This window comes from Haliotis cracherodii, unplaced genomic scaffold (assembly GCF_022045235.1).
Source record: "Haliotis cracherodii isolate W230 unplaced genomic scaffold, xgHalCrac1.p SCAF_14, whole genome shotgun sequence".
Classification (NCBI taxonomy): Eukaryota; Metazoa; Mollusca; class Gastropoda; order Lepetellida; family Haliotidae; genus Haliotis; species Haliotis cracherodii.
This window is the reverse complement of record NW_027266269.1, coordinates 38686571-38713247: the sequence shown is the minus strand read 5'-3', so window position 1 is coordinate 38713247 and position 26677 is coordinate 38686571. Positions and strand designations below refer to the sequence as shown.

The 26677-nt window shown below is 39.6% G+C and overlaps 1 protein-coding gene and 1 pseudogene across 1 annotated transcript in view; one reads left to right on the top strand and one right to left on the bottom strand.

The window, feature by feature from the left end:
• Window positions 1-26677, top strand: part of LOC139460432 (uncharacterized) — a 289333-nt gene that overhangs the window by 179693 nt on the left and 82963 nt on the right. The window lies entirely within an intron of this gene.
• LOC139460435 (myb-related transcription factor, partner of profilin-like) lies at window positions 1394-4139 on the bottom strand (annotated as a pseudogene).

Below are 26677 nucleotides of genomic sequence, written 5' to 3'. Positions count from 1 at the left end.
TTATTTAACAATTGATAGGGTCAGTATGAATCAATCATTCGTATACAGACGGAATAACAACATTATTCAGGGAAACATCGAAGGATACAGGCCTTGTTTACTCTCTTTAATGACCTTGACAATGACTAGTGGTGCCACCTACTCATTTTGTTGACCAATCATTACGTAAGGCCCAACATGGGTTTTGTCATGAGGTCCAATACAGGTTTCTATTACCGTGCGGAATTACCATTGTGATAAAAGACGATTGTTTTAATACTTAAAGCAATGCTCACTGCTGAATAAAGAAAGAATAAGGAAAACTGTAAACAGCCAGTTGGACTATCTCACACACACACACACACACACACACACACACACACACACACACACACACAGGGACTTGAGAATATAACTTGAATATCGATTTATGAATACATCGCTGATGGAAGAATTATATGTATATTTAATCAAAAGGTTTACAAGTGTGGTTTCCAAGTGGCCTGGTTCAACTCATGATTCGTTCATGTTACAAAACAGCAAGATTGGGCAGTATATGGAGACTGCTGGGAATGACGGATGGCTGCTAGGAGATTCAGGGTAACAGCATATCATTTGTGTAAATATAAATTGTATTGTAACCACTACAGAGATATGAAAACATATAAACAAGAAGTTGATACATGTATTTTGTAACTTGGCACACAGAAGACCATACTGTTATCATAATGTGATTTTCAGATTCCAATGTTTATTTCATATTAGTCACTTTAAAATATATTGATCATAAATTGAAAGCAGCGCCCATAAAATCTAGCTCTGAGTGAAAGTGATTTCCCCTTGTTCTTAAACCCAAATTTCACAATGTAAACTGACACCAATAAAATTGTCATGAAATGAAATAACATTTGAAGTGAAATATATAAGCTGGTATTTTAAGTTGTCTTTCAATATTTAATGGTATGGTCAGTATGTTTAACAGAATTACAATTTTTCCATCACACATGCATGTTGCCCATGGCTGCTTACGCCAATAGTTAACCCTACAACACCGTCTGAGGAATTTTACAACACTGCACACTGCAGAACACGCAACACTGTTGAGAGGGCGTTTGGACTCCTTAAATCCAGGTTCAGGCATGTATATGTTCATCCCTTATTCTACTCAAGCATATATATCATTTTTCAATATTTGAGACATTAGTAAGGCATATATTTGTGCTAATGACAGATTCAGATGTTATGCTTTAAGATAATACTCATACTTTAAAGTAAATCAGAGATATGGTCTTTATAGAATATTTCAAGTTTTACACATAATAATGCGACTAGTCTATCTTATCTGCATTCTGAACAAAGGGTAATGTTTGTGTTTATATACATTATTAGGTAAATTACATTTTTTCTCTTTCTATCATTTCAAATTTGATGTATTGCTGTACATACCAGTGAGAGTCTTTGTGGCCTTCACGTGTGAAACTGCATCAACTGTAGTAAAGAAACAAATCATTTAACTGAGACATGTGAATGTTGTATTTAAAACATATCCACAGGAATATTAAGTAAACACCTCTCTCCCTATAATACATAATACAAAAACACATACAGAGATTGGAGTTTCAGGCATACAATTAATACATAAACACATAACGAGATTGGAGTTTCAGGCATACAATTAATACATAAACACATAACGAGATTGGAGTTTCAGGCATACAATTAATACATAAACACATACAGAGATTGGAGTTTCAGGCATACAATTAATACATAAACACATAACGAGATTGGAGTTTCAGGCATACAATTAAAATCCATGAACTGTATTTCTAAGACCTGTGATGTTGTATACATGATTTCATCTTATCTTGTGGTAGGTATACCTGCAATAAACTATCACAGTTGCAAATCTCTCCCCACCCAGAACACTTAAAAGTTGTATTAAATTTGTTGTGCAGAATTTCCATTATGTACATGGTAATACCTTGAGGAACATCATCTGCTGACATCACACTCTCTGAGTACATGTATGTAGGTGGCACAAAGGCCCCATCACAAGGCAAATCCTGCAGGGCTTGAAGAGTCTCTGGAAAAACTGGAGTTGCTGGGGTAGTGTCTGTAAGTAATAAGATACATGTAGTTCCAATTTACCAATTTCTCTGCAATGAAAAAAGGCAGAATCTACAAAAAGTATGGTTATTAATGGAACTATTAATCAAATTTCAAAATCAACTTTGAGTTTATACTTCATCTTTTATCTTACATGATCACAATTACCTTTACTGTATGAGATAATCTATAATATGTCTGACATATGGTCATTAACATAAACTATGAGACCGGTTAAGTAAACAACTGCACATCCAGCCATTCACACAACCAATTACGCAACTTACTTTCATATTCTTCACTTTCAAGGCCACCCTCACAGCCTTGAATCGAGCAGGGAGGTATGAATGATACAACCTGAAATCAGTATTTCTTTCAATGCATGTTACAATGTTAATGTTCTCTGTAATAAGGAATGAAGTACTTTACCTAATAACTTATTGGTCAAAAGATGACCTGTTTGTTATAATTACAATCTAACTGCTCCTTTAAGAGCTTTTCATATAAATTGTAAAATTACAATTCAACAGCAACTATATTCAATTGTACTTGTTGAGTACTCAATATGCCCACATATAAAAAAAACACCCAATGATATAGCATTTATGAAATTCAAGATTGAAAAAGAAACTGTAGGCTCACTCGCTGTTCTATTTCAGTGAGGTTGGATGGTGGAGGCTCCCCGCCATTTCTCGTTGCCTCCCTCTTTCTTTCAGCTTCTTTTTTCCTTGTTTGACTCCTGATGGAACCAAATGTAGAAATAAGCAAACACACCTCAGATTATCTAAAAAAAAAGTACCAGTATAAACAATTTTAATCTATATTTATAACAGCTAAATATGAATGTTTCACTGAACATGTATGTCAGGACAAGCACATCTTTTATACCATGCAATGAGTATTTGTTTACATAAAATAATATTATGTTCAAAATTGTTCTGTGTGTATACACATACTTGTAGTCCATCCACTTCTTTTTAACATCTTTGGTCAGTCTTTTGACACCATGCACTGTTTGCACTGATGCTGAAACAAGATCAGTGGAGGGTTAGAACTCCCAAATCCCAGCAACATAATGTATCGAGGGAATGTCTCGTCCAAAATACGGATAGAGTGGTGTCCCTTTCTAAGTGTCAAAATGGCTGCCTGTGACACTGCAGCGCTAGTTCCAGCTTATGTATATCCTTTGCATCAAGTTATTACCAAAGACGGGTTGATGATAGGGCTGGGACGAGTCCAATTTTACTACCCGGGTACCCACACCCCTATTACCCGACCCTACACGGGTACCCGCTGTTGGTGTCAAGAGAAAGGTCCAAAATGTCTGATTGGGAATAGTTTGACAGTAGCCCTGGCAAAATGTTTTTAGATACACGTATTAAACGATGTGGTCATGCATGCACTAAAGTTGACTGACGTTTTAGATTTGTTCAAACATATATAAGTCAGAAGGAACGTGTTCATAGTCATGAAGAAATGCGAACATTGGAGACTTAAAATTGTCGAGTAATCATGTATTTATACATGTCATAAACAAAATATCATGTGACTAACCATGGGTCCGGGTAGTCCTGTGGGTACCCGGGTCCTACTAAGTACCTACCCGACCCGAGTTACCCGTCCCAGCCCTAGTTGATGAAGTAACACCCAGTTGACAGGTTGGTGAGATAGCCTACAGATATTTACCATGAGAATGCTTTCCTCGCCCTGCCATATTCAACATAAAACATCGATGTTTTAAGTGATCATTATTTACATATTTGTACTCCAGTTTATACCAGACCCCCCCCCCCCCCCCCCACACACACACACACACACTTCCCCCCCCCCCCCTTCCACACACACACACACACACAATTTCATTAAATCACTCACCTCTGTGAAATGTCCTCCCATGCTTTCTTCTTCATGCTGTTCGTCAAATTGTTGCTAAACGACGAAAACAACACGTCTGTCTTCGACTGAACACACTCTATTAGAAGGGCTAACTCACTGTTAGTCCAGTTCTTACCCCTTGGGCGTTTCATTGTCAATGGTTGACTAGAATCCATAATCGGTTGATAATACGACTGGCGTCGTCTGCTAATACAGTGAAGGTATTCCCCTGTAAATTAATGACGTCATTGAGGAATCGCCCTATATTCTTACCTCCATCACAGGAGAGCGACAATCTTAATTTACTTCGTAAGACGATGAATTTACGAACGGATTAAGAACGCTTTGTGGATCGGTCGTAAATATTAGTAAAATTATCTTAATTTCAATCGTAAACTCTTACGATATGTGTAAGTTACGACGGCTTTGTGGATCGCAACGTTAGAATCTTTGATAAATCAATGCATTTATCATCTACAAATTACGACAGATTTCAGACCATCACTAGAACACTAAGCTATGCTTACAGAATAATGTTCAAATATACTTACTATCTCGAATAGTATAGAACGGGTCGCCAGCAACCCCCTTTTGGTTGATCCGGTTGATCCAGGCGCATCCGAAGGTGATTGGCTGATCCAAGTCACGTGATCGGATAGGATGACTCATGCATCAACAGCGCGTCACAGGTGAGGGGGGATGAAAGGTGTGTGTTTATAAGGCAGAAAAGAATTCATAAGAAAACAAAAGTAAAGGGTATTGAATAGAGCTATGTGTATGGCGTGCTACCCTAAATAGACAGACCGTACCCGTCAGCCCAGTTTGAATTGAGCGCGCTTGACAACTGACGTGGCCTCGTCGTTTAACCAGCGCTCGCTAGAGCGTGCGACCTGGTTTGATGAATACAGGGTGTGTGTTGAAAGTACATCATACCACAATAGAGACGGGTTATGTCAACACGATATACGCCGGGTAATGTAGGGAAAAGAATGTACGTCGAGCTGGATCAAATTCATCTTGTACGGTCTACACGTTGTACACCACGAACGTTAGACAACCTGTATGGAAAAAAATATAGACAAAATAGATAAGACTACGCAATCAGCAAGCTAGCAGTGTCGTTTAATTACATTTAGCGCGCAAGAACGAGCTAATGTATAGCAGAGAGACTAAGCGACCGACCGCCCATAACAATGTCGACATACCCCGGCCTTACAATTAATGTTAACATACCAACCTCGCCTAAAGCTTCCCATTCATAAATTGTGTGACCAGTGTCCCGTATTTATGATATGTTAGGGAACATGTGTTGTACATTTGTTATTTTAAAAGGGAGTTAGTTCAGAGAGGATATATATATTGGTATTCCCCTCATTAAACCTTTCTTTCGTTGGTGTCTATTAAACGTATCCGGTATTTAATACATTTGAATGATGTAGGAATGTATGTGCGTGTAGATGTTGTACCTATATCCGAACACGAATGTATGACACCTTTCAATAGATCAATTACGGTTCTAACCACGACACGCAACATGACTATGAGCGTGGTTAGCAGTTCATATTTATAAACACATCGTAAATGGCAGATTTCTGATGAATGAACTCGCCCGCACACATGTCTATAGGGTTATGTTCGCCCGAACTGTAAACAGTGACACATTGATAACAGGAAGGGTGTGTGGAATGCACACGTCCTTGTAAGGGTAAAATACGCGTTTAAACTCACCATTTAAACGATGACATTACTTTTTAGATGTATTGGTATCAGTGAGTGAGTGAATTTAGTTTTACGCCACACACGGCATTATTCCAGCTCTAGGACGTTGATCTGTCAATAAACGAGCTTGGACCAGACAATCCAGTGATCAACAGCATGAGCAGCGATCTGTGCAACTAGGAACCGATGGCACGTGTCATCCGAGTCGGCGAGACTTACCAATGGATCCCCGCCGTCAGTCGCCGATAAGCATGGGTTACTGAAGGTCGATTCTATAACCCGGGACCTGCACGGGTGTAGTATGACGAAGACTATATACTAATATGATCACTTTTTTAACATACTCACAAGTGTGCTGTGAAGAAAAGAGTGTCTTCCAAGATTCCCTGCACATGTAAGACATTATAAACTCTACAGTAGTGTAGCCCGATAAACAGTTTTACTCTCGCCATCAAACGGATTGGACGTGAACAACATGAAGAAAGCATCAGAGATTAGACTTGACCCTAGAGATATATTTAGGAAGACTACGTTGAGAAAATCACAACAGAGAAAGAAACCACAAGCAGCCAAGAAGTCGACGCTGAAGACAAAGAAGAGACAGGTAACACCTAAAATGAAAACGATGACAACCAAACAGGGATCGAAGACAACACCCCAACCCGTGAAAATACAACATGTGTTGGAGTTGAAGGCTGTGGTGGAACGGGCACTTGCTGCCTTGAAGTGTCAACAGAGTCAAGGGTATAAAAGAAAGCTCCATACCCTCTAAACGCACACCGTATTGGATCGCCATGGGGTTTGCCACCTGTCCGGACTGTGGAAAAATGTTTTCAAGGAGAGATGTTATGTTACGACACAGGAGAAATAAACATAGCATACCGCCGCCGCCGCCGTTACAAGCCCACTCGCCGCCGCAAGTCCACTCGCCATTACAAGCCCACCCGCTAACGCCGCCGCAAGTCCACCCACCGCCGCCGCTGCTTCAAGCCAACCCGTCGTTACAAGCACATCCGCCGCCGCCGCCGCCATCGCAAGTCCACTCGTGGCTGCCTCATTTACCATGTATATCTGATCTTCGAGAACAATTCAAGTTCCTGATTCCCTCAAATGCCCTCGTTGTGGGACCCAGTGGTTGTGGAAAGTCTGTGTTTACCTCTCATGTACTCCGGCATGGCCTGATCCAAACCCAACCTACCCGCATCGTTTGGTGTTATACTCAATGGCAGCCATTATATCAGGACCTCGGTGAGCAGCTGCCTCAGCTGACCTTTGTTAAAGGAATTCCCTGCGATATCTTGGACGAGGATTACTTTGATGCTCGTCAACAGAACGTGTTGGTCCTGGATGATTTCCTGGCCGAAGCAAAGCACGACAAGCGTATTTCGCGGCTGTTTACTCAAACCTCACATCACAAGAATGTATTGATCTTTCTCTTGATACAAAATCTGTTTCCGAGAGGTAAGGAATCGAGAGACATTGCTTTGAACGCGCATTATGTCACCCTGTTTCATTCCCCCATAGATAAACAGCAAATCAAACTCTTCGCTCGTAGAATTTTCCCCGAACATATGGATCACTTTATGGCTATGTATGAAAAGGTTGCTGAAACACCCTATGGACAACTCACCATCGATCTAAAACCTACCACCAAAGATCGACTGCATGTTAACCTCATAAATGAGGAAAACAGGAGAACAACAGCACAGTCTGAACCTGATCTGCGTAGGGAGAAGTTGACTACAACAGAATCTCTGGATAGTCCTCTGACACAAGAAGAGAGATTGCCCCAACATCAGCTCACTCCAATTGAAACTGATTCAGACACGAGTAGTGAGACATCATTGACTATGGCCACGGCTTGCGCAGATTGCGGGGTGCTGATAGATAACATGCACGATCTACAGCGACATATCAAACACTGGTGTCCGGCCAATAGCCTTCAACCTAAGAGAAAGCGTGCCAGACTCGAGAGTGATGACGATGACAGTGACTTTGACGACCTAGCCTCTTCCCAGAAAGGCAGTGGTCTTGCCGTCAAACCTCCACGCGGGAAGTCAACATTCACTAATATGGAAGCCGAGGAGTGGCAAAATGTAGGCTTACAACGCATCTGGAAGCCGGTGTACGATACGTTTCATGACAAAATGAAACTGCAGAAAAAAACAGTTCAAGCGACAGGGACGAACGCAAGAATGGATTGAGAGAAGATTGAAACTGAGGTGGGAGGATCTAGTGCGTAGTACTCTCAACTATGCGATGGAATATACCACGTACTTTAAAGAGGCACCTCTGTTTCAAAACATGCTATACAACCTGGGAGACATGAATCCTTCCACGGAACAATCCGTTCTCAAAAATAAAATCAAACTCCTCCTAAAACCCAAGATGAAAGAGATCCTGCCTTTGATGGATATGCCGGAAATAGAAAGTGAGACTGAATCTGATAGCGTTGCAGAGGATAACGACGGTGATGACGAGGAGGAGGATGACGATCGTGAGCAGAACGATTAGGCATAAATACCCATCACTACTGTATCAGTCTAACAGTCTGAAGAGAATGCCGAGTCAACGCCACGCGTCTAGTTTGATTCATATTTTGAAAACACCTCGTAAACTGAGGCGTTTGAACGATAAGAAACGCCTAATTTCCCTCTACGTGAGAGGAATTGTGAAACTGGGACCCCCTGGACGGAAATCGTTACAAGCAATGGATAAAGCATAGACTATAGACAACCATTCAACCTTAAAACATTCAACAGTGCGAAATGTGTTTCAAAACATGGACTGGCTGTTTAAACAATAGGGCCTTCAGCAGCAGCAGCATGTGTATATGAGTGACTAAATAATGTTCCAGAGTGAATACTATTGTCCATTCGTATATCACAGCTTTGTATGGAACCAACTGACTCGAATCAATAAATGATACGAATGAATTGGTTTGGTTTTTCTCATTTTTTTTGCATATTAGTATATAGTCTTCGTCATACTACACCCGTGCAGGTCCCGGGTTATAGAATCGACCTTCAGTAACCCATGCTTACTGACAGGGATCGGTTGGTCAGTCTCGCCGACTCGGATGACACGTGCCATCGGTTCCTAGTTGCACAGATCGCTGCTCATGCTGTTGATCACTGGATTGTCTGGTCCAAGCTCGTTTATTGACAGATCAACGTCCTAGAGCTGGAATAATGCCGTGTGTGGCGTAAAACTAAATTCACTCACTCACTGATACCAATACATCTAAAAAGTAATGTCATCGTTTAAATGGTGAGTTTAAACGCGTATTTTACCCTTAAAAGGACGAGTGCATTCCACGCACCCTTCCTGTTATCAATGTGTCACTGTTTACAGTTCTGGCGAACATAACCCTATAGACATGTGTGCGGGCGAGTTCATTCATCAGAAATCTGCCATTTACGATGTGTTTATAAATATGAACTGCTAACCAGCTCATAGTCCCCTAACATATCATAAATACGGGACACTGGTCACACAATTTATGAATGGGAAGCTTTAGGCGAGGTTGGTATGTTAACATTAATTGTACGGCCGGGGTATGTCGACATTGTTATGGGCGGTCGGTCGCTTAGTCTCTCTGCTATACATTAGCTCGTTCTTGCGCGCTAAATGTAATTAAACGACACTGCTAGCTTGCTGATTGCGTAGTCTTATCTATTTTGTCTATATTTTTTTCCATACAGGTTGTCTAACGTTCGTGGTGTACAACGTGTAGACCGTACAAGATGAATTTGATCCAGCTCGACGTACATTCTTTTCCCTACATTACCCGGCGTATATCGTGTTGACATAACCCGTCTCTATTGTGGTATGATGTACTTTCAACACACACCCTGTATTCATCAAACCAGGTCGCACGCTCTAGCGAGCGCTGGTTAAACGACGAGGCCACGTCAGTTGTCAAGCGCGCTCAATTCAAACTGGGCTGACGGGTACGGTCTGTCTATTTAGGGTAGCACGCCATACACATAGCTCTATTCAATACCCTTTACTTTTGTTTTCTTATGAATTCTTTTCTGCCTTATAAACACACACCTTTCATCCCCCCTCACCTGTGACGCGCTGTTGATGCATGAGTCATCCTATCCGATCACGTGACTTGGATCAGCCAATCACCTTCGGATGCGCCTGGATCAACCGGATCAACCAAAAGGGGGTTGCTGGCGACCCGTTCTATACTACTATCTCGGTTGCTGTCAAAGATGCTATAGTAAATCCAAAATCCCAAACACCGCTGAACACGGTCGACGACATTTTGAAATATTCAAAACTAAAGCTGTCGACAACACAAAAGGCATTTTCGTATAGTTTCTGCTTCATGTGATTTTTTTATTGTTCTGTGTTCGTATAATCGTTATTGTTTAAAAATGAAAATAAAACAACGTTATTTAGGATTCATAAAGATACGAGACTAACTCGTTCATTCGTCTGTATGCAAATTTCGTCGACGTGCCATCGCCTGGTAGGAGTATTTTCAGTGAACTGATTTACGTGAGCCGCGGGGAATACATTTCTGTGCCAGATAAGTAAAAATATGACATGCATAAGGGCATGTTATTTGCAGATTACCTAGTATGATTGTCTTACTAAAAAATGAATAATGGCCGAAAAGAATAATAATTTATTGCAATAAAAAAACAACAACACCGCCAATAACTTTTATTTTGAAATGCGGTTTCGTTCTCTTCTTTCTAAAAGTAGATCAACGTTATTTAAAATTTCATAGTTAAAGTTACACATTACAATTTATATGAGCATGTAGGTAATAAACCACAGATTTTAGGTATAAGATTTCATTCCTTACTTATAAATAATTTTTTCATTAATATGCATTTTCCGACATGATATGCAAACAATAATGTTATATTTCACTAATTTACGGACAAAATGGCGTCACACATATTTGAACAAATTCGTAATGGACGATTTCGCGGACGATTTTCCACGGAGATGTTTCAGTTTCAACACGGTAATCGGGAAACAAACAGGCTTTCGCATAATGTTTTCGGTTTTTACATAAGTGGAGATTTACAACCTGACGAGACGCACGAAGTATCCAGTGCGCAATGTCAACAAAACAGCCGCCATGGACATTTTGTAAAAAATCGCATATTCAATACGTTTGCCGAGCTATAAGCTACTAGTAATCACGTTAATGCTTTACAATATTTACATAGACAGTTAGGGAAATGTTTGTACTGTTATAATGTGAAATTTGAAAATTGTGGGTTTTATCGTTGTTAAGTTACGTCGTTTTTAGACGAAGGTCCCAGCTAACATACGACGTTGTCACAACGTTGTGGAAAGGTTGTGGATTGGTAACGTCGTGATATTACGTTGTCACAACGTTGTTATAACGTCAACGTGCAACGTTATTTCACTACGTTACAACGACGTTGCACATTCACGTTGTGAAAACGTTGTGCATTGGACATCACACAACGTTTTGTAGCTACGTTTCTGAAACGTCGGTGAAACGTTATAGAGTTTGCTTCTCGATAGTTATAAAGGAATAGAACTGCTTTATCAAAATCAACATGAATTTGTCAAAATACCAAGGCAGTAATGCATTACCTTTCTATATATTCGGCATTTAAATTTTCATCACTTAATACTAAAATTTCCAGAACGTAATTGCGTATCTCTAAGACAACGTTATTCCACAACGTAACAACAACGTTGCAAATTAACGTTGTGATAACGTTGTGCTTTGGACATTACAACACTTTTTGCAAATGATGTTTGCAGAACGTCACTCGCAAATAATTTCATACTTTGTAGTTTACACTGTTTCTTTCATTGGGAAACGTTTGTGACCGAGAGCCGTTGTAAATTAATATTCTTCGGCGAAACCAGATGACTTCAAATTTAAGCAAACATTGTTACAATATTATTCAGCGAGACCAGTAAACTACAAAGTATGAAATTATAAGAACTGAACGTCAGTTTGGATGGGTTCATTGAAGTGTGAACGATTTCGCAAGCTCGGAGGTTCACACAGTTTAACCAGCGCTTTTAAATCGTTCACACTTCAATGAACCCATCCAAACTGACGTTCAATTCTTAAATATACTCGGCTATAGTACACAGGCTATTTTTAGGTGGCAGCCTAAGTTATTATTAATCTGATGTGAGTTATTCTGCTGCCTATATACAAGCCGAACGTGTACGCCCAACACAACTTCACGTTATAGGACTGCATTATCTTTGTACAGGATAAAACGCGCTCCCCCGGGGTTTGGTTGAAAATGTGAAAACGAGGGAGAGGGACAAACCCGTGTGCCACACCCCATCACCTCCCCCACCCCACCCCGAGTGTCAAAGCCGAGGGATGGTGTTGTTACGTGTCTTCCAAACCAACAAATATGAAACAACAACTACAACAATTTTGTGTCCAGAACACGTTGTATGAACCTTAGGAAACGGACGTACAATATCTCTTGCTGGCGTACAACGACATGTACAAAAAAGATTCATCAGCGCCTCTGCGCCTCCCCGGTACCATGCAGTTTCTGCTGTGAATGAGTGAGTCAGTGAATGAGTTGAGTATGCACCTCCTGTAATCCATATGGATAATATAACCAAGACCTAACGATCAAATACGTAAACGACAAGGCTACCCAGTGCTTCCTGCTATGAGTGAGTGAGTTAGGTTTAACGCCGCTTTTAACATTATTCCAGTTTTATCACGGCGTGTCAGCTTAATGTGGGAGGAAAGCCCGAAGTGACGCAGGTCTCAGACGTTTACCACTTCGGTGAAACCCAAGAGCACGGATATGGTGCTGACAAACCTAGAAACATAATCGGGGCAAACCGGGATTCGAACCCACAATCATAGGTTTCTGGTGTGCCCAAGGGAAGCAACTCTGCACAGCGAATCGCGGCGCCTTAGACGACTGGGCCATCCGTGCCCCTCTTCCTGCTATGAACTTACATGCTCCCAAGTGTGTTATCATAATTAACCTTTTACATTCTAGGAACTACAAGTTTTCGTTTTCGGTACAACCGCTTCATCTGCGATGTGTGGGCTATACCATGTCGCGGAAACCATGGTTGGTTGCTGTTCGGAAGAGTGACGAATCAAACCAGAGCAATATTGGGTAGCCGTCAACTCAAAGTGTTTTTGTCATTCCCACACAGACCGTCAGATTATATTGCTGTAACTAGTTATAGTAGAGATATTTGGTTACTTGTTATGTTACCAAATACGTTTGTACCACGTAGCATTAGTGTCAATTAATTTTGTTACATTTATCGTATTGAAATTACTGAGAGGGTTTTACAACGTCGACATGCGCCTACAGTACGCACAGATGTGTATAATAGACGAATTGAGTAGCTATTTACAATTATTTGTATTTTCGTGTGAACCTGTGAGTTTAATTCCGTTATGTACATGTTTGCAAATTTAGCTTTGTTTGACCATAACCATGTCTTAGTTTGAATAATTTCCTTCTTAAGTAATTGGATAGAAGTTTTCCAGGACTGTAACTACATATTTGACATTTTGCCTTCAGTGCATCATATTACATCTTCTAACAGGTGCTCGTTTCCATAGAGATGAGACGCAGGTGAGTCAAGAATACAGGTTCATGTTAATTAGTTAACTTTTAGCTTGAATTTGTCAGAGAACTGCCTCGTGTACTTGGCGAAGACACTGCCTTGAATCAGGCATCGTTACGTTGAGACTATATATTAGAAATTGTCCGCATACTTCAATTGTAATTGTCCATAATTGAAACGTTTATTTACTTTTCAAGTATATCGATGTGTACCACTATAAGTATAACATGTTCCACCCCTTTGACTCATATCAACTATTCCTGTGATTATGATGCGACACAAGGTATAGTACCCTCAGATAAAATAACTTCAATCTGATCATAATAAATTATCTCATAACTGGTAGTCATATAAAAGACTGTCATACATCAATTTCGATAATAAAACTCTATTGCTGTTTTTCCAAGATCTATCCTGAGGTGGATCAGCTGACACACTGAAGGCAGACGAAAGCTTAAGTAAGTTCCGCACTGACAGACGTGAGAGCAACAAGAGGGCATTTGAAACATATTGTGGTATTGAACGTGACATCAATGAGGAAGCTGGGGAGGAAACACTTGACTATGTTGAGTTTGATGTAATCTGAGCCAAACATTTTCTCTCCAGAAAGTACAGCAACCCAGACAATCAAATCGGGACATATGAACATAGATGAACAAATGAGCTATATGACGGCGGTCTGTAAATAATCGAGTCTGGACCAGACAATCCAATGATTGACATCATGAGGATCGATATTGGGATACGATGACGTTAAACCCTATTTCACCCCACTATAATCATACGAATTCTCATTCTCAGAGTTCATTCTACGATTCCGACTACATGAAATCTTGTGTTTATGAATCACTATCAGCGAGCTGCATGCTTGTTGGATTATTTACATTCACTTATCACGTTGTGCTACAATCGATACAACCCATTTTTTTTTAAACTAGCTATACCGGCGCTTTCTATATATAATTTTGCATTCATGACTCACTCGTATATATATATGAGTGAGTGAGTTGGCTTTAACGCCGCTTTTGACAGTGTTCCAGTTACATTTACGACGTGTCACCTTAATGTGGGAGGAAAGCCCAAAGTGATGCAGGTCTCAGACGTTTACCACTTCGGTGAAACCCACGAGCACGGGTATGGTGTTGACAAACCTAGAAACATAATCAGGGCGAACCGGAATTCGTACCCACAATCATATGTTTCTGGCGTGTCCAAGGGACGCAACTCTGCACAGGGCATCGCGGCGCCTTAGATGACTGGGCCACCCGTGCCCCCAATATATATATATATATGAACTTGTTCTCGTCGCTATATGGATGAAATAATGCCTATGCGACGTTAAATTTTAACTCACTCTCTCACTATATCGACGCTTGGTTTACAAAGCACTCCCATAGCACAGCGGGCGATTATAACAGCGTAGAAACTGTGCACACCGCAGAGATATCATTGTCCCATGCTGTTAAGTTTGTAAAGTGACTAGCGATCGCAACCCGACAACACCAGGCGCACTGTTTATTTATAGCGACGTAAGCAGTGTGACTGCCAGCACGTACCGGTATCTGCCGTATCTGACACTCCCCTGTCGTAAAGAGTTGTGCGCAGATATACATTCAGTTACAAGTACGACTGAGGATTTTGATGTTGCCGAGAGCCACGGGTAAATTTGAATCTTTTGATTTGTACTCTTGTAGATTAATGCAGAGGCTTAAGCACGCGCTTTATTGAATACGTGCTCTTTCTGTCTGTGTTGAAACAATACAGAGACTACAAGGAACTGGATGTGACGATCCGGGTCTTCAGCAACCCTTGCTTGTCGTAAGAGGCGTCTAACGGGATCGGGTGGTCACACTTGCTGACTTGGTAGATGCATGTTATCGTATCCCAAGTGCGTGGATCGATGCATATGATGTCAATCACTGGATTGTCTGGTCGACCGCCGTCGAATGTTGCTGAGTGCGGCGTTAAACAACAAACAAACGAAACGAGACGAGACGTGACGACCAAATACAACAATATAGATAATATTCACCATATCTTACCAAACATTATTTTGTATATTGTGTTGTGTTGCCAGTTAATTTCCTGTCCATATCTGAAATTACCATATACTAGTATATATATGAAATCTGCATCAGGTTTACAATACATACTGGTATCTTTCTAATATAACAATCCAGTAAATTTCGGTGTCATCACTGATTTTCAGCGACACATCCAATTTTTTTAACGGCTATTTTGCCTTTTAGGTCCAATGGATAATCGAGACTTATTCTCTCGCGTTGACTTTTTATATTATGATAAAGTTATTTGAAGCCATGGTATATATATAGTATATATTTGCCTAAAATCACACAAATATACATATGCATATAAGTGATACACATGATTTGCTTTGATATTTAAAAAAATAATGTTCACAATATACTGCAAAAAATAATTTTGATGAACAAAACGCATGAATTTTTTTTGTCTACACATCCTGACTCAGTTTTTCTTTCTCCCAAATATTAACTTGTCAGCCCCTTAATGGTTATAGCTGAAGATTTTACAAACAATATTATATGTCTGATGAAATTCAAATTCTGTGGAGTTGACGTTTTATAAAATGAAGTTACAAACTTATCTATGTTCGATGACACAACATGTGATACGAATTGTTGAATACCATTCAATTCTACTACATTGTTGGGTTGGGTTCCTATCAGGATTCGAACCTACAACCTCAGAGTGAGGCACCTAACCTTCAGTACACAAAGTCTGCAATCTAACCAACTCAGCTACCGATGCTTTAGGAGATTGGCTAACACTTAAATATAACACAACTGACATATGGTTTTGGCTATGTGTGGAATGAATACAATTTTAATTCTAATTCTCTTTGTAAGGATATGTACTTCAAAATGGTGTACAACCAAATACATATTAATGTCAGTTTTTGCTAAAAGGTTCTAATACACTAATATTAGGAAACATGTCCATGCATTTGTGTCATGCAAAACTGGTTATAGACAGGCGGTTATTGGACTGCCACCTGTTTAAATATTGCATTGTCACACCTTGCTTTCATATTTATAGGCAGGTGAAAGTGTCGTGGCGTTATTGCTGTTGTATATGTCCCTGTATTTGAACACGTCTTGCGAATATGCAAATGTATATTTTTGTTTAGTACCGAAAAGACCATACTTTATCCTCATATAATTTCATGTATAGGTCTTTTTGGTTTCGATGATGTTTAAATATTTATTTATTGAGTTTACTCGGAAAACTATGTGAAATACTGCACTTCCTCATTAATAACATCTTTGCGAAATGTGGGGGTAAGACATATAGGCATAAAGTAGGCATCACCATGGGCACCAGTTGTGCTTTCCTTCTTGCTCTTCGGAATTTCTGTTAGTATTTTCAAAGTCACACTAAGGGATGTCAACTTAAGCTTCGAGGTATATCGATTCTCTTTCACTGATTTACAAACCTGAACTGGAAATAAAAGATACCCGTGAAACCGCCTCTTCTGTTTCATATTTACTTCCATGCATACAGATTCAGAGGGACAAACTGGCACACAGGACTGTATGGCACTTAAACTATTCCATACTGAGTAAACAATATGTGAACTGCTGGACCTCCTCGTTGATAACAGCTATGTGAAAACTAGGGGTAGGACAAGAGGGACGACTTCAACTTTCCAGTAGTCAACGTCCCCTTTATGTCGCGAAGTATTCAAGCAGCTCCAGCCTATGGAGTTTACATGTCCTTTCTGGGGTACAATCGAGCATGCCCTTTCCACCAAGATTTCAAAGAGCGCCAAAAGACTCTTGCTTTTGCGTTGTTACAACATTCAAAGTAAAGCGTTTCAAACGTTTTATTGCAGACCCGTTGAGACAATTTCGAAAATTGCTGCATGGTTAACAAATAATATGTCTCAAAATTCTCTGTTTGGCGTGGTCAAGATCGTCCCGTGTGTTTTCAGGTGAACAACCTGACCTGAATCGTTTGATGTGTTTAAACATATGCATCAAATTTCGATTGAAAACAAATGTGACTGTTTAACCCAATTTTAGATACTACCATGTGCAAATTGCACTGTATCACCATGTTACAATCAAGTGCCTCGACTTAAAATAGAACAGATTTAGGAGAAAAGTGCAGCTCAGGAATCACTCTTTTCGAATCCTTGCCAATTGTATTAGACAATTCGTCTTTCAACTATCGTATCAACTGGTTTTGTTTTTTCATTAGTTGCATGCCTACAAAACTGATAGATAAATTAAAATAAATAAGTAAAATAAAATAATAGTACTCATTCACTGCTGACCCGTAAAGACTCATGTGTGTTGTAAAAGGCGACTATGCTTGTCGTAAGAGGCGACTATGCTTGTCGTAAGAGGCGACTAACGGGATCAGGTGATCAGGCTCGCTTGGTCGATGCATGTAATGGTATCCCAATTGCGTGGATCGATGCTCATGGTGTCAATCACTGAATTGCCTGGTCCAGACTCAATTATTTACAGACCGACGTCATACAGCTTGAATATTGTGCGGCGATAAACAACAAACAAACAATCATTCACTGACACCACATAGAAACTGTAAGGATTCCCCCGTGTAAATTAATATTCCACAACAGCCAGACAGTGAAAACACACATGTATATATCGACAGAACTACTATCTGCCCACTATCAGAAGCAAAAAAAACCGAACGCGTGTTTATCGTGACACCCAGTGCTGGTAGTACTAATAAGAGCAGGAACAAACTGTGAGTGGTTTCAGCAAGGGCTTTCTCAGAAACAAATGTGTCATAAAGCCAAGTCACATTTTAAATACTATGGACTCCTAGAAGGGACATTGTCGCGTTGTCGCAGTGTCGCCCGTACAAAACCAAGGGGAAAGTGTCAAAATTAACCAAAGCGCGACAATTCGACAACGCAACTGGCCATTTGTGTATTGTTGCGCTTTGAATAATATTTTATATTTTACCAAAGGGCGACAATGCGACAATATTTTGACCTTGAAAAATGACGAGTTCTCGCATTGTCGCGCTTTGGTTAATTCTTACACTTTTTCCTTGTTTTTGTAAGGACGACAACGCGACAATGGCCCTTCTAGGATTCCATAAACTACACAACATTTGCGACTGTTTCCGGACGTTTTGTGTCTCTCTTTCCTGAAATGATTTATGCCACATAAAAGGAGGAAACTGCTGACTCGAGTTAGCCTGGGTGGTAGGTAATAAGGTTCAACCTTACACTGCTGTAAGTAGGTCACATATTTCAAAGCGCCTGGACTTCGCTTCGCGATAAAGGAGAGGTCAATGTTCAAGGTTGGTTTGACTCACCATGTCTAATGATAGCACATTCTGATATAGGGACAGTAACTAATTTCTACTCCTTATTTTTTTCACCTTGACGAAATGAAAACTGATTATTTTATATAAATACATATATTCTGTTTGATCGAGGAGAAAATAAATATGACCCTGTTGTATTTACAGGTCAATAATGTATCAAGAAAACAGCGTTGTCACTATCCGATGTGGCACATTAGAATTTTGTTTATTAGTCAATAAAAACTTAAACAAGGAAAAATCTAAAAACATGCAGCAAGAGAAGTAACTCTGGGAAAAAATATTTATGGCACTAATTTGAACTTAGTCTTGATAAACATGACGTAACGTCAGTAGTTTCTGGGAAACATTGTCCCCATTGCAGCCACTATGCACTAGGTAAAATAACATGGATCAAGGACCGTAACTGTGTAAAGAAATTACGGCCCCAAATTCTTTTCTCCAATTTAAGTATCTTTTGAGAACATTTGTCCCCTTCGAGAAGCGGATAGAAGGACAGAGGGACGGACGGACGGACGGACGAACTAAGTTCATTGTCCACCATCCCACGTCACATTTGTAATCGAATTAATTGGTTGCTTTTTCAAAGTATAACTGATTTGTTAAAGTCACACACAACGTTTACTCTTACACCCGATGTATACTAAAGCATTCCAGTATCAATAGCAGTCAACTGATCTAACTGTCACTTCGCTGACATTCCTCGGGAGTGGTCTGTCATTCTCGTTTCCAAACGAAAGTACAAGGTGTGCTACCGTAGTTATTGTTGTGTAGGTGATTCATGCTGTATGTTTCATACAGTTTGGGTGTGACAAGGGAGGTTCTCGATGGGGCAGGATACGCTCACCTTTTCGCGAACATCTTGTATCCTTACTATAGGATAATGATTCATAAACATATGCGTTTGATACAGTCGGAATTGTGCAATGAATACGGCGTTCAGCAGATATTTCTTATGAATATGGAAAAGGTTTTGTCGCTTTTATTCAGTTTGGTCAGTTTGAGCTTGCTATCGGTTTCGCTATTCGGGAGACTGCTGACTCCGTATGCCACATTTGGTCTTTATTAACGTTGCATAGTTTATTTCTTTATTAGTTCCATGTCCTCCCAAGTGACGTGCTACCCACAGATCTATAAATCAGCAATGTTGCTTAGTAACACGAAGAACAAGCTGCTTTCATGTTGAGTGGACGGCTTGGTTGTTTTCAAGTCATTGTTCACAATCGACCCGTGAAGATCCGGGTTAGAATAGCTCTTCAGCAACTCATGCTTGTCGAGTAACGGGATCGAGTAGTCAGCCTCGCTGAACTGGTTGATGCATGTAATCGTCTGGAATATCGATGAGTGCGGCGTTAACAACGACCAAACATTGTTCACAATCATTGCTCTATGCAAAACACTATGTTTACAGCATTGGGCATGGACTACTTATGATGGCGCGATGCAGGATCAAAATCAGGAAATAGAAGACACCAACAGTAAGTAGCCATATCAGTCATATTATCACATTGTACACCCTATTTTAAGGTCTATTAAAGGGAATATCCTAATATTGAATGAAAAACACTCATTGAAATATTCCCTTTCACCACGATAGTGTAAGCCAGGTGTAGGCAAAAGTGCTCACGGATGTGTTAGAATCAAAACATTACCATATGTAAAAATGAAGATAATACAAAAATAGAAATAGAAATACTTAACTTAATAGTGTTACGACCAATCTATCTATCTATCTATCCATCCATCCATCCATCCATCCATCCATCTATCTATCTATCTATCTATCTACCGTTATAACAAACTCAAAGGTACCACCAATTTTAGCTCGTAATAATTGTAATTCGTTTTTAGCAAACACTCAGCATTTATGTTTTGGTCGGGACTAAAACATAAGTTCGTTATATCGGTCAGTTTCTTATAAGCTCGTGTATTGGGGTGTTCTACCGACACAATGAAGCGGTGAAGCTGTGAATTATAGACTACGAGTCAAACAGTTTACAGTCAAAGATACAGTGTTAGGCCTATATATCAAACAAAACATGGAAAGATAATTACAATTGATGACATGTTGGATATTGAATTGCCTTCAGGAAAGCAACTAGGATAGCGCTGCAACCTTCTTTAAACTAGAATGTCATTGCATAAGAAATCTTGTGGCGTGACGTCATAGCAGTGTATGGCGTCATCAATAGAATGTCGTTGCAGGTTAGAAGGAAGTATGTAAATGCTTAAAATTTGTTCGATTTGAACTACCAAAAAGGTATTATAATGTTTACCTGATAGCTAAACGTGTTATCCATATGTGGTTAAAAATGAAATAAATTCTTTGATCATCCTTTGATGCAGAACTATTTAAAAGGTGCATAGTTTGACTCAATGGTTAAACGTTACACATGTTCCTAGCGCAATAAAATGCACACAAACTCCAACAATTGTTTTCATTTGGACAGTGAGACTAAACAACAAATAGTTTAGATGCATATTTTTTAGAAAATGTTAAATACTTTTTTGTACGGAGGTGTGGACATACTTAAAGTTTTATTGCAAAGAACAAGGACATTTACAAAATGGTCGTTTAGGTAATGTCGTCTAATCTTGATTCATGTATTGATAGTGTATTGTAGGCCTCTATGACTGCATTTTGAAGTTCATGAATTATTATCTAAAATGTACATTTCATGCATTCCGTTCAACCACTATGACTGCATGTTTATGGTTTTTTTGCAGACTGTCAAACGTGCTCTGCCCTTTTAGATAGAAAGGAAGATTTTGATCTACCAGAGGACAATGTTCTGCTTATTGATGTAGATGTTGAGTTAATAAATAAACCTCATGCAAATTTGGGTAAATTGCAGAAGAAGGAACAACGAGTTCAGAGGACTGACTTTGTTAACAACCTGAAGAAGTACATATCAGCTCTGCGAAACACAGGAGGTGGTATAGTGCTGGTTCACATAAAGAGATTAGCATATGGAGACACATGTCTAGACTACTTCAATGAATTAGTTGATGTGAGACTGAATGATATGATCGAAGATGGCAGTCTCTTTGTGCAAAGTTATCAGAAGGATTGGCTTCTAGACACCGAATCAAACAGTGAAGAGAACAAACCTTTCAAGGGATTTGTTGTCATCCATGTAACAGGTTCTAGTATAGTGACAACATTTAACTTCAATTCGAAACAACCGCTTGATAATTGTATAATTGATGTTCAAAGTAATGCAGTCATCAGATTCCTCAAACGGAAAACCTGTTTTCAAGACAAAAGAACATCAATTCGTGGAATAACACAGATCAATGAAAGGCGAAGCATTCAAGTGAAAAGTTTCCGTCCTGAAACTCTAGCTCCCGGGTTATTGCAAAATGCTGCAAGATTCAATGACTATCTTTGGGAAAAGTGTGGGTTAGCTGGATATATAAGTGCCTTTTCTAAACTAGATGGTGGTGGATCATTCTTCCTTGGCATCAACGAAGACGAAACACAATACCCGAAGGAGACTTACAAGTCAAAGACATTTACAGGAGTGGGCATACAATTCAGAGATTTGCAATTTCGTGAAGATACTGAAACCGCCATCTTGCAGTCTGTACAGAACAACACTGTTATCGTGACATACAGTGGAGAGCCACAAAACACACCTAGAGACACGATTAAAGTCGCATTCCATCACGTAGAGGCAGACAAGTTTGTGCTGGAGGTAGCTGTTGCAGCAGTTGACGGTTTATTGTGTTACGATAAGGAAGGACCAGAAGCTTACGAGTTTGAAAATAACGAACTGAAGAGGTTAACGATAAAAGAGTGGTACGAAGGGTAAGTTAAATTTGGTTGTCGATATCAAATTGAAGTTGTCTGTAAATAATCGAGTCTGGACTATGCAATCAAGTGATTGACATGATGAGCATCAATCGACGCAAATGGGATACGTTGACATGCATCAACCAAGTCAGCGAGCCTGACTACCCCATCCAGTTAGCCGACACGCATAATCGCCTTTTACGGCAAGCATCTGGTGCTTAAGACTAATTCTACCCCTGATCTTCACGGGTCCTTGCCCTTATAAGGCAACAGCATCCAGCTGCAGTCCATTTTGTTCAAGAGGTTCAAATCCGTTTTTCCATATTGTCAAAATTAAGGTTTCAATTTCTGTATACACATAATTTCTACATAATCGAGTGTACTATTCCGAATATATCGTGAGCATGTGTCTACGAATCACTATCAAATAGTGATTGTACCAGGCGTTCGTGAAAAGGTATTCGTGTTCGTTGCTATTTTAGATATCGGACTATAATATTGATTTCAGTTTGTGTATCCAATACGAGACTGACGCCCAGGCTGAAAGCGGAGATGGCAGTACCTGAAAAAGACAGCAACCCTCGTTTGGATGGTATGTTGGTTCTCTGATTTGAAATGTATTGTTAAAGTTCAGATGAGGTGAAATGGGGTTTATTGTCGCGTTCAAGGTTATTGCACTTACATTTTGACGTATTGTAGCATTGAATATTTTTCAAATATAAGTTTTATGGAAACATATTTTTAGATATAAATACAGCAATAAACATACAGTACTCACAATTGTCATTTGTTTTACTGACATTTTGACAGTAACTTGCATAAAGAAAAACTCCAACAATGATTTAACGGATCATAGTATGTTAAAGAAAGTATATGTTCTGGTAACAGAGAACCTGACACACCGTCCTGTTGGGAGGGTGGACATATGGAGTCTGTATCAGCGGAGGCCTCCCTGCATGCAGATAGAGAAGAGCCTGGAGGATATAGAGGCCACAGTTTTACATGGAGGTACAGTAAACGTTTTACAACTTGTTGGCACCCGGGTTAGAAGTGGTTTTTAGATATATATATTCCTTGTATGACTGAACTAAAGTAAATAAGATGGAAAGATTTTTTGACGTGACTGGTTGTACTTAGTGATTCCCAATATTCTGTATTATATCTATTCCGCATCATTTAAAATTCAACACACCTGACACAGGACTTTTCTTTCACAGGACTAAAAACAATCAAGACATTTCCCACGAATTTCCCAGCAGAAGAGGCATATGTTAATTTGAAGATGAGGCTGAATGAGCTCTCAACAATGGAGAATGTTGGTCTGGCATACATCGCTAAATCTCTCCCTGCTACTGCTAATATGGACATTAAGTACATGACTCCCGGAGATGTTATTTTGGACATATGTCTTATCAGACAGGGCAGTCCTGCAGTTGTTCTTTCTGTTGTGACAGACATGCCTGTGGATATGAAACTTGCTCAACGATACACTTCTGCTGTCTCTAAAGAACTTACAAAGAATGTTCGCAGGTTTACGACTGTGACCTTCAACTCTATATACGGGTTACTTCATGAGAAGGACCTCGAGTCAAAGGAATCATTTGAATCATGTCTATCAAGGATAGAGAAGGAAAGGTCTCGCCTCTGTGTTCCTGATTCTTTGAGCATGAACAGGGAAAAGTATAAACATGTTGTCCGCGCTTTCCTCTCTTCTGTTGCAGTAACAACGCTTGTTAGTGACGAAAAGGAAGAAACTCTATGGTTTTTGACACACAAACAGTTCTGTATCCTGACACAGAACATTGATCACACTGAAGTGCATGTAGATACCTGCCCAGCAAGCGGTGGTGGAGTCCTGTCTCTCACAGTTGCTCAACGTCTACAGAAACTTGGACGGACATTGCTAATATCAGATGACCCCAAACTAGTCGAGCGTGCAAGGTAACAATTTATAACATTTTTTTCTTATTAAAGCTATTTTTTAATTGATAAATGTGTTCATGTGGGCAGATACCGACGACATATGATGAATGTGCTACCTCTGCCCTCCTTACAGAAAGCAGAATATTGATTCCAAGACATTCAACGACATCCTGCAAAGTGACTTGATGGCAGAGGAAGAAGATGTCATGAACGTTGTTATATACCAAGATGGAAGACCACGCTCATCTGAGACTCCACAGTTACACCAGCTTTTGTCGGGTGCACATAGGCGCTGGGTTTTCCATAGACAGAAAGGTATTTGTGATCAGCTTGATTCAACATTGTTAACCACACACCCCTAGGTACGGTGACAAGAATCATTGCTAACGGGATGATATTATGACAAGACAAACAACGTTTTATATTGTTGAAGTAAAGAAAGACCATGTTGATATGATTAGCATCTGGACTAGTTTTCCTCTATAACTTGCAAGTAATGATTAACAACAGAAGTATGACATTTGTGCTTATCCATGTGGTACGTTGTTATGACACAGTGGTGACGAGATGCAATTCTGGAGAACATATGCCAAAGATAACCAGGTTTCACAAACAGCTGTCCACAATACGAAAAGTCAGACTCTTTCCAGTTTGTCAACGATTTGAGTTTTCCTATGCATACAAATGCCGCTGCAAAATCATGTAATTTATGTATATTGTTAACGTTTGAACCATCACACATACAGGATGAACCTCAGTCACTATAACTGAGCTTATCATCCGCTTTACATCATGTTGAGATTCTCGTGATATTGGAAAATCACTGATTTCTAATGTTTGATATTTGATACCAATAATTATCATATTTGATATAACGCATTTGACTAAAGATGTGAACGACGTAGATCTCTGGGTTGAGAAGTCATCTTCATGGACATCATATTGTGTTTCAGATTCTGAGACATCAGCGTAAGTTAAACAACTCTAAACTATTTATGTTCACGTGCACTGGATCTTGCGTATCTGGTAATATTATTTTGGACCCATATCTGTATGGTTGTTTTGTTTTGTTGTTAGAAAACGCCTCAACACAAACATTTTTTTTTCTGGGAAAGCAAAACACATTTTTTTTATGACATCGAGGATGTCCATTGAACACATTTATAACTTGAGCCAAAATATTGTGTTCAAATGTATTCTGAATCAATGGATGGATTAATTTTTAAAAGTAAAGTGTTGAATTATTTTGATGTAACTTATCTATTTACTGTTTTCTGGATATACTAAGACAAACTGTGATATTTTCAGGATGTCATCTTCAAGATCGTCACATGAGGAGAGTACACATATACCACCGTAAGTTAAATTGACTTTCTAGTAAATGTTGTATTTGAATTATGGTTTAGGAGTTACTTATATTTTTAAATACAACAATGACAATTGTACAGAGGTGATTCATTTCTGGACAACCACATAATATAAAATATGAGAAATCCTCCTACGCTGCGATATCACTGGAATACTGTTAAAAGCGGCGTTAAACCCAACTCACTCACTCACTATCTCATCTCCTAGAGGCAAGATGAGGGTTAACATTTCATCAAAGTCACTAACTTGCATTTGACATGTGTGTCTGTTACAAGTGTTCCATGTTACATGCAACCAGTGGTCATCTTGGGTATCCTGTCACACTCTACTGGAGTAACAAGCGAGAGTTTTGGGAGCTATTGACGGGTAAAAATCAGGCTTATTGTTGATCTTTGTAATGTGGAACACAAAACGTCAGCCAGCACAGCGTGCACGATAGCACGATAGCACAATAAGCGACATAATTTTTGTTTCCTTGTACGATACAACTGTCCCTAACATGGGCGATTTTTTAATTGCGTTCAGTCCTCCACAGTAACCACCCTCCTTACCATCATTGAATACCACCACAGAAGGCATGGTGGCAACCATGTATGCCGACGGCACATTGACTGCAAAGTCTCAGTACTCGACCTCGCCCTCGTTTAAGTATAGGTTGATTCAGGATCTGGCGATCGCCTGAAAAAAAATCACACGTGAAATCAATGATCATAATATTAAACGTCAATGACAGAGAATGAAAGAAAGGTAAAAGGCAACATAGCGCTGATAATTATAAGAATTAATCACTGAAAATCAGTGATGACCACAAGTGTTCGAGAAAGAGGTCAGCATGTCCTGCCTTACCCGTAGCATCCGCTTCTGAAACAATCAAGTAATGGACAGGCAATCCAGTCATATGATTGCACATCTACTAATTTTGCTGATACGTTAATTTTGAATCACGTCTGCTGTGTACAAGTGCAACTATTCTGC